Consider the following 15,926-nt stretch of genomic DNA (forward strand, 5'->3'; position numbering starts at 1 on the left):
GACATTTTGGCGGCGACTGGCAGCATGTGGCCCTCCGGTCAGTAGTGTTTTCCAGCAGTAAAATGACCTAACCCAGTCCTCACAACAGAGGCTGTGCCGAGGTTGTGGAGGAAGATGGTTTCCCACCCAGAAAGGTCCGCGACTCAGTCTTTCTATCCTGGCATTGGCATTCCTTCGAATTTGGGTTTGTTCATACATGTTAGAGATGTTGGGTTGACTTCAGAATTGACCCAGAGCCTATAGACTAGAGCCATTTTTCTGTTATTATTAGAATGATTGCAAATATTTAAGGAAGAATTACTTAGAGTGTACTAAATGTTTCATCTGCATAATATAATCTTGACTGGTAACGTTTAAACTTTTATTTGTATAAAATAAAATTTATTTTTACTGTGGACAGTTTTTTTAAAACATGAAATTATATAACCACCACTATAATCAAGGTACAGAATATTTTCTTCATTCCAAGGGTTTCTGATGCCATTTTGTGATCTGTATTGTTGCCCACCATCCACCCCTCATACTCAGACCTTGACAACCGTCAGCAACTACTGTTTTACCTGCATTTTGAGTTATGGAAAAAGGAAAAGTTAAGTAAGATTTGGATTTAGAATACAATGATTGAGCCTTATTCATTCAACAAATATAACCTATTCTTCTGAAGTTGATGAATTAGTGAATACTGAGCCATTGCTTCTTTGGGGACATACAGGGTGAGATTTCTGTGAGCCTCTGATCACAACAGTTTGATTAACTAGTCAAGATATTGTTCTATGTACGTTTTTCTTTAAAGATACCTTAATATATTTTGAACTCATTGCCAACCACACTAAAATTCATGCCTTCAGGTAACTTACATTCACACATTTTCTCTATAAGGCACACTATAGCCTTTTTGTACTTTGGAACACTAGACAGCTTTTCAGGATGATGCTTGGGTCCATTTAAAGCAATGAATTCAAAAGCCATAAAAATGCAATAATTGGGAGTAAATAGACTGGAAAGAACACTCCTTTACGTCTTGACAGCTCAGATGATATTAAAGCAGAGCACTGCCACGTTTGACCTGAGCTAAGAAAATGTACGTTGGATGACTCAAATCTCTGTACATGTTCACAAGTGACCTAGAGAGTATGATAGCACAATATTGATTTTGGGGTTAAAAGAATATTTTATTATGTATGCAAATTGCCAAATACAGAATCCAAAAAATAAGGATAGACTGTATTTATTTTAGCACTCTTACCTCTGGAATCACCATATCAGTCAAGACAGTCCTTTGTTTATAAGGTGTTTTAGAGTATAGTGCAGGAGATAGCCTAGCAATTTTAAAAGATAAATGCTACTAAATAACTAGAACTCTGAAAACAAGCTTCCCCTCTTATAGTATCTGACCACATAAAACCACATAAAGTTAAACAGTTAAAAAAAAATAAGGCAATGGTCATGGAATGTACAGTGCATGTGGGTGGTGCATGCCTTATTCTAATTCACCAGTTTGCTTCTCCTGATTGGTTGTTCCTTTAGAAACTTGCATTTTCTCTTGCATTTCTTTCTATCTGCTTCATTTTTGATGTACCAAATTTCTCAATCTTCGCCATACTGAGTTTGTCAGACATGGTTGTGGAGAACGTAGTGTGAAATGCATGAGTAAGAAGAGTGGTGTTCCAGTGGCCAACACCAGCTCCTTTTTTACCCCCAGTGTTGGAGATTGAACTCTGGGCTGTACACATGCTAGACAAGTGCTGTACCACTGAGCTATATGCACAGCCCTCTGCATTTTCGACTAAGTTGTCACCTCCTTACTAAGAAACTGTTTTCTGCAGTTTAATTTATTATCTGCCATCAACAATGGTTGAAAATGCTGAATGGGAAATTCTAGAAATAAATAAGTCTTAAGTTTGAACTACATGCTGCTTTGAGTAGTGTGATGAAATCTAACACTATTGTCCTCTGTCTCATCCAGGACATGAGTCATCCTTTATCCAGTGTATATATGCTGTATACACTATCCACTTGTCAGCAGCTATCATGGTTATCAGATCAATTGTTGTGGTATCACAGTGCATATGTTCAAGTAATCTTTATTTAATTATAGCCCCAAAACACGAGAATAATGATGCTTTTAATTTCAGTAGGCCAAAAAGCTAGAATACTTTCTTTAAATGAAAAGGCGTGAGTTCTTGATAACAAGGAAAGAAAAAAAATGTATATTGAGGTTGCTAAGATCTATAGTAAGAAATATTTATGAAAATTTGAAGAAGAGAAAAGAAACTCATGCTAGCTTTGCAAACTGCAAAATTTATGACCACAGTGCATGGTAAGTGTTTAGCCATGATGAAAATGTTATTAAAATTATAGGCTTTGGTACTATCTGTAGTTTCAGGCATTCACTGGCTGGGAGTACTATATATAAATTGAGACATGCCTGTAATTCTCTTTGTGACCAGACTTTTGCTTCTAGATAGTTTAATTTTGGTTCAATTTCTATTCTCCAAATTGGGGTTGTATTCTGACCTAAGTAACAATGAAGGGTGGGAAATAAGGGAATTGTTGCCTTCTTTCTCAGGGAGTGATAATTTCCTCAAAAAAGGCAGAAGCAGTTGCATTTGCTTTAGACAAGAGAAATGTTCCTAGACAGTTATGTGCTATTGATAGTATTTTCAGAAGATTTGAAGATTTAAAGTACTCAATTCAGATATCCTCGTTCTTTTTGTAGGGTCTTTTTATGTTAATTGCCTAAGGTTTACCAGTGTGACTGGTGACTCCAGTAATCCATAAACTCAAAATCCTAAATTTCTCTCAAAGTAAGTTAGCCTTTTAATCATGATATTTCTTGTTTTAAGGTAGACTGTAATGATTATACTTATTCAGATGGCCATCTGAAATAGGCATCCCATTCCCAAGGTTCTAGAACTTTTCTCACTCTGTAAATTTTAAAAATTGTTTCATGGTAGCAGGTACCAGTTTCCTTCAACTAATGCTTTTGTTTTCAGTCAGCATGTGGCCCAGGAAATAATCTGTTTCACCACTGTATAACATAAACTATTATATCCTGTTTTTGTAATGTGAACTAGAATATGTTATTGTCTTCCACCCCATCTTGGCTCTATATAGTTGTTTTTTTTCCTTGCGGTACTGAGTATTGAACCCTGAAGCACTCTACCACTGAACTCTGTAGTTCTTTTTAAAATTTTTATTTTGAGACAAGATCTTGCTCAGTTGCTCAGGCTAGCCTTGAACTTGTGATCCTCTTGCCTCGACCTCTGACACTGCTGTGATTACAGGTGTGACACCACACCTGGCTTCATGTATAATTCTTAATAACCATATTTGTAAGATAATGTGTGACCTTAACTGTGGTAGATTACTGAAGGTTCTTTACTTGTAAACAGAAATCCCCCAGCTTTCACCCCATCCAGCTTTTTAAAAGTTAAACAAAAATGGAACTCAATAGAATAGTAACAACAATTGAGGGAAAAAAGCATTTATAGAAATTCATTAAGCAGATACCTCAGTCATTGGAACAAAGAAGTTCAATTTGGGATGACTTAATTGTTTCTTTAGTGGAAGTCTTAGTTTTCCATTACTATAATTAAATACTTGAGGCTGAGTAATTTATAAAGAAAAATGAATTATTCAGCACACAATTTTAGAGGCTGAAAGTCCAAACAGCATAGGACTAGGTCTGGCAAGAGTCCCTCTGATGACATCACAATCATGGGAACTGGTGCAAGAGGGAGAGATCATATGGAAAGATCAGGTAGCTAGAGTAAGAGTAGGGATGAAGCTTACCCTCCCTCCCTGTCTATCTGTCTTTCTTTCATATTCATTCATTCATTCATTTTTTTGGTGACAACCCTGTTCAAGAAATAACTTATGGTTCCAAAGAAACTACTTTAATCTCTTCTGGGGGCATAGTTCTAGTGACCTGAGGATGTTTCACTAGGCCCCAACTTATAAGGGTCCTGTCTTCTATTAACATCATTACATGGAGGACTAAAGTTCCAACACATGAACCTTTGAGAAACACATTTAAACTATATCCAAACCATAGTGGTGGGCAAATGTGTTTTAACCTTGATATTTTACATTAAATAATTGCTATTGATTTTATTTTGAATTATCATACTGAAGATAATTTAGCATATTAAAGATAAGCCTTGACATTCCAAATTAAAGATGTATAATTGGGTGACTGAGTGAAATTTATGGTTTTAAATTGAAATCTGAAATTGTAAATAGTATTGGAGGCTTGGGATGTAGCTTGGTGGTAGAACATTTGCCTACCATGTACAAGGACTTGGGTCTTTTCACTGGCATTGTAATAATAATAATCACAATACTGAAATATTTAGAAGAAAAATACAGACCGTATTTATAAATTAAATTTATTAAATTTATAAGAACTACATTCATACTTTTAAAAGGTCTTTCTTGTTAGACTATTAATGTGCTTAAAAAGAAAACTAAATGTATTCAACTTTGAAATACTATGTACAGACTTTTAAGAGTACATTTTAATGTTTGTAACTGGGATCAAGTACTAAAAACTTACTTTAATGCTTCTGAAATGGAAAATATCTCAGTAAATATAAAAGATGGTATATTTTACCTTTTCCTAATTTCTTTCAAAGTTGTGATGGATTAGAGCAAAAAAAGTAACACATTATACTATATTCTATAGTTTATTTTGTATGTAAATATAATACATATAACAGTAAAAAAAGAAATAAATGGTTGTAAGGTTTTAGATTTCACAGGAGGTGATATGTTAACTCTAAGAATCTGTATTACAATTTGTATTCCAATTTTGTATGTATATAATCTATATTACAATTATGAGATTATAAAACAATCTCATAATTCCTAGAACAACTACTAAGAGCAATAGTTTAAAAGCCAATGAAATAATTAAAATGGAATACCAAAAAAAATCCAAAATAAAAACTAGATCTTTTCCACCCCAAGCAGGAAAAGATAAACAAAAAATCAAAAGCCAGACAGGACAAATGGAAAACAAATAGCAGAAAGATAGAACTAAATATAACCATATCAATAATCACACTAAATATAAATGGGTTAAACTCCAATTAAAAGGCAGAGAACATCAGATTGGACAGTACCTAACTATATGTCATCTATAGGAAATACATTTAAATAAAGGCACATAATGATTAAAAGTAAAGGATGGAAAAACAGATTTATTTCAAGCATTAAGTATTAAAATACTGGAATGGTTATATTAATGTCAGATAAAGTAGACCTCAAGACAAAGAATATTACCAAAGGAAAAGAGACATTTAAAAATAATAAAAGGTTATACATTAGAATTTATTGTAAATATTAGAATTTATTGTAAATATACCTTATAGCAGAGCTTAAAACACATGAAAGAAATATGACAGAATTAAATGGAGACATAGATAAGTCTATAATCACAGTTGGATATTTTGAGATACCTCTGTCAGTAATTTATGAAACAATAGGTGATCATTAAGAATATAATACATGATAAGATGTCGAGAGCCATTCTACATAAATTTTTGGGAAAATCATTTCATAATTAAAGTATGACTATAGCTGTCTAAGGCTGAATATTGCCTTGCCTATGAGCTGGCTATGGCATGCGGAAACATAACTCTGATTTGCCTCCGGTCACAGCTGAGGCCTCAATGGTCCATGATGCTGTGGTGCTCAAGGACGAGATTACATCAGCTGAGGACATCCTGGTTCTTTGAGAACCAAGTAGTAATACAAAAAGAGAAAGGTTTCACCCAGGGAGGGACAAATTCCTTATCTGCTTAACTCATCCCACCTGCTGTTGTGGGACTACTCTCCTTTCTGCCCTTATCAGCATGAGATTCACATCAACATGGGATCACCACTACTCCCTAAGTCATCCCATACTCCCTCCAATTATTGTGTGGGCCCAATAAATGATGCCTAGTATAGAGAGTCTTGGTCTTTGCCCACTTTGAGGCACTGACCTGCCAGCCCCCATATACTTTGAAATTACACAAATCTCTATTGTCTTTTTTCTAGGTAGTCCCATTCTAGACAGTTTGGGATTGATCCGACACTAATAATAAGACCATCAACTACCTTGGCCTAATTGATATTTTTAGAGTACTGAACTTGAAAACCACAGAATATATACATTTCATGTCATCAAAAATACACTGAATCAGTTTTTGAAAATGGTTTTCTGATCTCAATGGAATTAAATTAGAACTCAATAAAACTTCCCATATTTAAAAAAGTGAATGATAATAAAAACATCAAAATTTGTAAATACATTAGACAGAAAATTACACTTTAAAATTGTTATTTCAGAAAAGGAGAAAAGTTTTAAATTAAAAGGGTAGGTTTCTACCTTAAGAAAATAGTGAAGGAAGGGCAAAGTAAACCTTCAGCAAAATTCTGTAACTTTTTTCTATAGAGGGTTATACAGTAGGTATTTTAGCATTTATGGGCCATATAGTTTCTGTTAAAACTACTCAACTTTGCCACTTTTTCTTGAAAAAAAGACATAGGCAATATGTAGACATATAAGCATGCTCTATTTTAATAACATTCTATTTATAAAAGGAAATGGGCTATGTTCTGTGGGTTGTAGAACCATGCTGTGGCCTATATGAGTTCCCCAAAATTCATGTGTTGAAAACTTAATTTTCAATGCGACAGTGTTAGAAGGTGGAGCCTTTTTTAGATCCTTATGTCATGAGGCCTCCACCCTCATGGTTAGATTAATGTCCCTGTATGAAGAGCTTGTGAAAGTGAGTCCTTTGCTATTCTTCTGCCATATGAGGACTTAGCATTCAGTTTCTTTTGCTCTTTTACCACCTGCCATGTGAGGACAGAGAAATAAGTTCCTCACCAGATGCTAGTCCCTTGATCTTGGACTTTCCAGGCCCCAGAACCATAAGAGAATAAATTTTTATTCTTTATAAATTACTCAACCTTAGGTATCTTCTTATAGCAGTACAGGATGGACTAAGGCATACGCTAATCCCATCATGAGGTTCTGCCCTCATGACCCAATCATACAAAGGTCCCATTTCCTAATCCTATCATTTTAGGGCTTAGGATTTCAAAATACAAATTTTGGGGCGATATTAATAAACATTTAGTCCATTGTAGATACATAATATTAAGCACTTACCAAATATAGTAATAGTAATATGAAACAAGAATAAATCATTTATGAGATTTGGGGATCCAGAAAGGAGAGAAGACATGACAAGAAAATCTGTATTAAAATTTATAAAACAATCTCAGTGAACCAGGGAAGTGGTGACTGAGGTAGCTGTGGAAATGAGTGAAGTCTGTCAAATAAAAATCAAGAGACTGAACATAAGCACTGTATTCTAGTTAGGAAATATGTTTCCCATGAGTGTATGAATTCTAACACTGCTGTCTATATATATTGGAATTAAGCAGTTAAGTAAATGGAATGCAGAATAAAGCTGATTTTTTCACTGTTGGAGTAAGATTTTACACATAAGCAATGGGAAAAACCTAGAATGATTTATGTGTAACACCTAAGAGAGGCATTTGTATAAAATCATATTTAACTTAGGCTAGTTACAGATGGTCACATGCAGAAATACTTATGTTTATTTCACAGTTTAGTATACACACATGTATTTCCTTGTTCTATCAATTGAGAAGGACTAGAAGCAATAATGTTCCAGTAGCAAATCTTTTCCAGTAAAAGGAACCGGGACTTCTTGGAGAGTTGTCTAATTATGAAACCAGGGCAGGATTACACAATATAAACTAAGAGCATCTTATGGTGCCATAATGTAAAGAAAAATAATTTTTAAAAAAGCCAGACCTACATTGATGAGAATACATTAATGGCACAGGAGCCAGCTAATCAGAAGAACTGATGACCAAAGCTGCAACACCTTGAGCAACAAAATAACATATTTGGTTATAACTCAAAGTATAAGATAAATATTCATGAGTCTGTACTGATAGGCATATATGACTACATAAGTAAGGGAAAATAGGTAAATTATGAGCAGAGAAGATTTCCCAGTAATTTTTGTAGATATTCTCCTCTTAAGGAAATGGAACATAACCTCCCATTCCTTAGATGGGGGCTGCACATAGTGACATTCTCCCAGAATGGGAAAGAAAAAGTAGCAGTGGAGAAACCTGACAAACACTACCTGAGCCAAGTGATCAAGATCAGTAACAGCAAAATGGTATTAGATTATAACCCAAAGTATAGAATAGATATCTATAAATCCAAAATGATGTAAATAAATAACTGAGTAAAGAAGTGAATTAGGGAGAAGAAACAATCTCCCTTGCAGGAAAATTCCAAATGATTTCTGTAGATGCTCCATCCTTGGCATTGGGGGTGGTGGGAGGGGATAAACCCCCAGGTGCAACATGACTTCCTTCCAAAGTATTGAACAGAGTATGCTATGATGAGGAGGGAAAAAGAATAACTTTAAGTGGAGAAACCTGAAAACATTATCTTCAGCTAGGTGATCGAGGTCAATATAACAATGATAAATAATTTTTTAGAAAAAAATGATGAGTCATATTGATAATATGTACCTTTGAGGTGATGTGAAGAAAATGATACTTTACCTCTGTGATCATTCTCCCCAAATCCATTATCTCCAGTCTAACTTTGAAGAAAAACATCACATTTCATTAGAGGAGCATTCAACAAAATATGTGCTTGATTAATATTCAGAAATATAACAACCATCAAAATAAGGGAAATCTGAGAAACTAAGGCTTAAGAAGAGCCCAAGAATACATGATAATGTAGTTTTAATAGGATCCTGGAACAGAGAACTACATTAGGTTAGTCTGCATGAGTAAGGTCTTTAGTTGACAATAATATAATAAATTGATGCATTAATTGTAACAAATGTGCCATACAAATTTGAGATGTTAATAATAAGGGAAATAGGTTAAGGAAGTATATCCAAATTCTGTACTATTCTCAATTTTTCTGTAAATAAAATGCTATTGTAAAAAAGTATATTTAAAATACATATATCCCTGTTAATTATAATAGTCCTACTTAATGTGAAACCGATAAATGGGCAAATGACTTGAATAAATACTTCATAAAGGAAAATGTATGAATGCTCAATACAAACTTGAGGTACTTAATATCATTAGTCATTGGGTAAATGCAAAGTTAAATCAGAATGAGAAAACACTTTTGGTCCATTGGAATAATTCAAATTAAAAAGACTGAAAAGACCAAATGTTGTCAAGATATGTGACTCCCATACATTGCTGCTGGAATTATAAAATAGTGCAACCACTTTGGGAAATGTTTAGCATTTTCTGATAAATCAAAATAATTCTAATTTTATGTACTTAAGAAAATCAAAGATATTTATAAAAAGGCTTGTACATGAATGTTTATAACACTTTCATTCATTATAGCTAAAAACAGGATGCTCTCCCCTCCTCCACATTCTAGCAATCCCTGTTCTGTTTTCCATGCTTATAGTTTTATCTTTTCCAGAATGTCATATAAATGAAGTTATGTAGTATGTAGCCCTTCCAACCTATCCACCTGAGATAGAGTCTTACTGTGTAGCTGAAGCTGGCCTTGAACTTGCTATGTAGGTCAGGCTGACCTGCAACTCCGTCTTCCTGCCTCAGCCTCCGAGTGCTGGGATTACAAGCATGTCCCACCATCTCTTCTAATACATAGTCTTTGAGGTCTGCCTGGCTTCTTTCATTTAATAAAATCCACTGACAGTCTGTGTAGCTGTATGAATCAATTTTTTAAATTTCTTTTAAGTGATGAGTACTATTTCATTTTCTGAATGTATCATGGTTTGTCAGTTCACTTGCTGAAGGACAACTTCCAGTTTTCAGTGATTATTAAAACTACTATAAATATATAGGATTTTATACTGAACACAAGTTTTAATTTCTCTTGAGGAAATACTTGAAGAATGGAATTGTTGGGTCATGTGTTTGGAAAAAGTGGTAAGATGATTTTCAAAGTGGTTATACAGTTTTGTATGCCTACCAGCTCTGAGCACTGGCTCCACATTTTCATCAGCATTTAGAATTGTCAGATATTTTTATTTTACCTATTCTATTATGTGTCATGGTAATTTTAGTTGCCATTTTCTTAATAACCAATTATGTTGAACATCTTTTCATATAGTTGTTTGCATTTGAAGTGGCTGCTCAGATCTATTGTCTACTTTTTAATTCAGTTTTTTCTTATAGTTGAGTTTCAAGTGTTCTTTATATCTTCTAAATATGAGCCCCATATAAGATATGTGCTCTGCAAAAATTTTCTTCTAGTGTGGCTTATTTTTCATTCTATTATGTCTTACGAAGAATGGAAATTTTAGTTTTGGGTTTTGTTTTTTGGTATCACAACTAAAATTTTTTGCCTAAAAAAGATGACAAAGGTTTTCTCCTATTTTTCCCCAGAAATTTAATAGTATTGGATTTAACATTTTGGTGTATAATCCATTTTGAATTTTTTGTATATTATACTGTATATTACACTGTATATTACACAGTATATGTAAATGAGTTCAATTTCTGGCATATATATTCAATTGTTCTTCACTATTTGTTTAACAGGCTCTCTTTACTCCACTGTATTACCTTTGTGCCTTTGCTAAGCACCAGTTATTTACACACATGTGGGTTTACTTCTGGACTGTCTGTTCTCCTGATCCATATGCGTATCTTTATACAATACCATGTTGCTTTAATTTCTATAACTCTATAATAATTATTGAAGTCAGCTAGTATTAGCCCTCCACCTTTGCTGTTATTTATCAGAGTTCTTTTGGCTGTTTAAAGTTATTGCTCAGAATAAGTTTAGGGAGAATTGACATTTTAATAGTGCTGATTATCCTAATATGAACAAGATATCTCTTCATTATTTAAATCTTAGTTTTATGGCAGGTATTTCTGTATACAGGTATTTTATATTTTTGATATATTTACCCCTAAATATTTAATAGATTTATTGCTGTTAAAAATAGTGGTTTTTAAAATGTCCATTTCAGACTACTTGCTCCTAATTTGTAGAAATATAATTGATTTTGTGTATAGATATATCATGTTACCTTGATAAACTTATTTATGCATTCTACAGACTTCTTGTTATTTTTGTAAATCCCATAACAATTTTATGTTTTTCCAAATAAACAATTTTACTTCTGGTTTCCCAATATGGAAAGCTTATATTTACATTTCTAATATTTTATTTTATTTCGTGATTGGTCTGGCTGCAACCTCTAGTTCAATGGTGAATAAAAATATGAGAAGGAATTATTGTCTTATTCCTGACCTTAAAGGGAAAGAATTCGTGTTTTTTTTTTTTTTTTTTTACTTACTTTGTCTTAATTTTATTTCTTTTGCTATTTCCTTAAAATAGAAGCTGAGATTTATTGATTTGGAGCATTTATTTTTTAAAAATCAGTACTTAATGCTGTACGTTTCCCTCTAAGTTTTTTGTTTCATGACACATAGTAGGTTGTGTTTTCATTTCATTTTAATTTTAAATGCTATCAGATTTCTTTTTATTTTTTTAAATTATGTTATTTTGTATTGTTTTAAGTAGCTTTAAATGATTTTGGATTTTCTGTAGGGTTTTCCTAATATTGATTTCTTTTTAATTCCACTATGGTTAAAAAATATACTTTTGTATAACATGAATCTTTTTAAAATAATTGAGATTTGTTTCATGGCACAGAATATGATCCATTTTGGTAAATTGTTCATATGACTTTGAGAAAAATCTATCTTCTGTGACTGTTGGTGAAGTGTTCTAAACTGTCCATCAGGCCAGTTGGTTGATAACATTAGTCTATTATGTCTTTATTGCTTTCATTCTACTTGTGCTATAAATTATTAAGGGGATATTGAAATTGCCAACTATAATTTATAGATTTGTCCATTCCATTTGCATTTCTATCAGTTTTGGTCATATTTTGAAGCTTTCTTGTTACATGCTTGAATATTTCTGATCATCACACATTTCTGATTGCTTTAACCCCTTTATCATTGTGAAGACTTTCCTTATTAATATTTTGTCTGATTTAATATAATATTAAATATGCTGTCTGATATTAATATGGCCCACTTCTACTTTGATGAGTGTTAGCATGATATATTTTAGATCTTTTTAGTTTTTACTTACTTGTTCCTTTATATTTAAAGAATATTTCTTATAAGGTAGCATGTACAGTCATGCAGGGTTTAATGATGGGGATGTATTTTGAGAAATGAGTCCGGAGAGAATTTCATTGTTTTGCAAGCTTCGTGGAGTATGCTTACCCAAATCTATGTCAATCACTTTGACATGGTCTCCTGATGTAATCAAGAGACATAGTTAAAAGACAAAAGGGAAGAGGAGAGAGGGGAGAGGGAAGAGGGACTAGCTATATGAGATTGCTGACAGCATAACATGACATGTTATTTATGGCATGTTGTTTTAGGGTAAACTTTTTTAATAAGTAGAAAATGTACACTCTAAAATTAATGATAAAATGTATAGTAAAATGTAATCCAGAAACAGTGGTTTAGTATCATTATCAAGTATTATGTACTATATATAATTGTATGTGTTATACTTTTATATTACTGGCAGCAGAGTACGTTTGCTTATATCAGCATCATCACAAATAAGTGAGTAATGCACTGTGCAGTGATATTATTTTGTTTATATCTCACTAGATGGTAGGACTTTTTCACCTTCATTGTAGTTTTGTGGGACCACTGTCATATATGTGGTCCTTTGTTGACGTGACTGTACCTAGAGCTTGCTTTTTATTTGGTAAAATACACATAACAAAATTTCATTTTAATAATTTTGAAATGTACATTTTGTGGCATTACTTGTACAGCCTTTACAGTCCATCTGTATAATAATTTCATCTTCCTCAGTTGAAACTTTATATCTACTGAGCTCCAGCTCCCCGTTACTTCCTATCCACAACCCCTTGGGACTACTATTCTATGTTTCTGTCTCTATGAATTTGACTATTCTAGGAACTTCATATAAATTAAATTATACAATATTTATCCAATGTCTGGCTTATTTCACTTACCATAATATTCTCCAGGTTTATCCACATTATAACATGTGTCAAAAATTCCTTCCTTTTTAAGGCCAATTTTTTTGTGTGTGTATTTGCTACATTCTGTTTATGTGTTCACTCGTTGATGGACATTAAAAAGTAAAAGGTTGGGTTGCTGCCACATTTTGGACATTGTGAATTATTGTACTATGAACATGATTGAACAAACATCTGCTCAAGTCCTTGTTTTCATTCCCTGTGTGTGTATAGCCAGAAATGGAATTGATGGGATCATATAATAATTCTCTTTAATTTCTTGAATGATTGCCATACTGTTTTCCACAGTGGCTGTACCATTAATACATTTCCACCAGCAACACATTCAGGATCCAGTTTCTCCACCTCCTTCCCAACATTTGGTATTTTCTGTGTGTGTTTATAATTTTTGTATAAGAGCTGCTTTAAGGGGTATGAAGTAATAACTCATCGTGGTTTGGATTATTTGCATTTCTCTAATGACTAGTGATGTTGAGCATCTTTTCATGTGTTTATTGGCCATATGTATATCTTCTTGAGCAAAATGTCTCTTCAAATCTTGATCTTATTTTTAATGGAGTTTTTTTGTTGTTGTTAAGTTTCTTACCTTTTAAAAAATTCAAACAGACCTTTAATTGGGGAATTTAGATCATTTACATTTAATTATTGATATGACTAGACTTGAATTTATACTTCTGCTAATTGTTTATTATTTGTTCTTTTGTTCACCCTCTGCTCTTTTTAACTTCCTTTATTAATCAAGTATTTAAAAATATTCCATTAATCTCCTTTGTTGGCTTATTAGCTGTAACTCCTTGCTTGTTAATTTAGGATTGCTTCAGGGTTTATAGTATATATCTTTTATTTTTTAATGTTTTCCTTCAAGTATGTTGTATGTTACCATGGCACAAGAATCTTGTAGTGTCCTTCCTTTTCTGGCCTTTATACTATTTTTGCCAAAGTTTATACTTGTTATATGTAATAAATAATGGAATATATTTTTACTATTATCCTTTTTTAAAAAATCAGTTATCTTTTAGTTGTATGTACCGCTGAAGCGAGCACAGGAGTCAGTTATCTTTTACTGAAATTTAAATATTAAGAAGAATTGTATGTGTTTACTAATGTGCTTATCATTATTTACATTCTTTATTCCTTTTTATACATTCAGATTTCTCTCTGCTATGATTTTCTCTGTGCCTGAAGGATATCATTTGACATTTCTTATAATACAGCCCCACTGTGACAAATCCTTTTAGTTTCTTATGTTTGAAGACATCTTTATTTTACCTTCATTTTTGAAAGATAAGTTTGCCAGGTGGTCTAAGTTGAATTATTTCCACACAAAAGCTGAGTTGAAATCCTAACCCCCAATTCTTGTGAATGTGGTCTCATATGAGTATAGAACTTTGTAGATAAAATCTAGTTAAGATGAGGCCATATTGATTAGATGGACTCTAAATTTAGAAACTGCTAAATTCATACATACATACATGACAAAACTGTGAGGATGGTAGTAAAGATTGAAGTTATGTTTCCATGAGCTAAGGAATATTTGTAGCCTCCAGAGGCTAGAAGAGTCAGGAAAAGAGCCTTTAGGGGTAGCATGACCCTGCCCATTCCTTGATTTTAGATTCTGGCATGCGGAACTCTGAAATAGTGTTTTAAACCACTCAGATTGTAACAGTTTGTTATAATATCCCTGAGAAACTAATACACCAGCTATACAATTCTGGTCAAGAATTTTTAGTCTTTCAGTATTTTACCTATATTTATTTCATTTGTTTCCAACTAAGAATCTGATGTCATTCTTATCTTTGTCTCTCTGCATGTAATTTTTTTCTATGTCCACTTTAGCTTTTTGTCTTTATTACCACTTTTGAGGAATTTCATGATTAAGTACCTTGGGGTAGTTTTCTTCATGTTCCTTGTGTCTGGAGTTCATGGAATGTCCTAGATCTGTGGATTTATAGTTATTGTTAAGTTTAGGAAGTTTTGGGTTATTATTTCCTAAAACATTTCTGTTCCTTCCCCTGACTTGTAAACTCCAATTACCCAAACATTAGGCTGCTTGAAGTTTTTACGTCATTCACTGATGCTCTTTTCATATATATTCTTTTTTATTACTTTATTTTGGATAATTTTTATTGCTACTTACCCATATTCGCTACTCTTTTCTTCGCAATGTCTAATCTGTCATGAATCCCATTGACTATATATTTCATCTTAGCTTTTCTAAGATTGATTCAGATTTTTTTTTATTTTTAGGGTTCTATTTACTTTGTGGATATATGGAATTCAGTTCTGAAAACATTTAATATCTTTCTCTGCTATCTCCAACATCTTTGTCAGTTCTGAGTCAGTTTCTATTGGTTGATTATTCTCATGTGTTGTGTGTTTTCCTGTCTCTTTGCATGACTGGGTGCTGACATTGTGAATTTTACCTTGTTGAGTGCTGGATATGTTTGTAGTCCTATAAATTTTCTTGCACTTTGTTATCAGATGAAATTAAGTTACTTAGAAAATGTTTGATCGCTACAGGTCTTGCTTTTAAGTTTGTTAAGTGGGTTCAGAACAATTCTTAGTGTAGAGCAAACTGCCACTGCTGAGGCAACACTGTCCTACTGGTAACTATTCTACTTACTGCCCATAAATTATGAAAATGTTGCCACTTGCCCAGTAGGAGAACACTGCTCCACTGTGTAAGTTCTAGGTATTATTCCCTCTAATCATTTCAGCTGATTCTTTCCCTCTTTTCAGGTCGTTCCGTCAGGGAGTTTATGCAGATCTCTGGAGCTTTCACTGTGTAGCACTCATTTCCATCCTTTGAAGTCCAGCTTC

This window comes from Heterocephalus glaber, unplaced genomic scaffold (genome assembly GCF_053883595.1).
Source record: "Heterocephalus glaber isolate CG9 unplaced genomic scaffold, H.glaber_assembly_v1.0 deba00001504, whole genome shotgun sequence".
NCBI lineage: Eukaryota > Metazoa > Chordata > Mammalia > Rodentia > Bathyergidae > Heterocephalus > Heterocephalus glaber.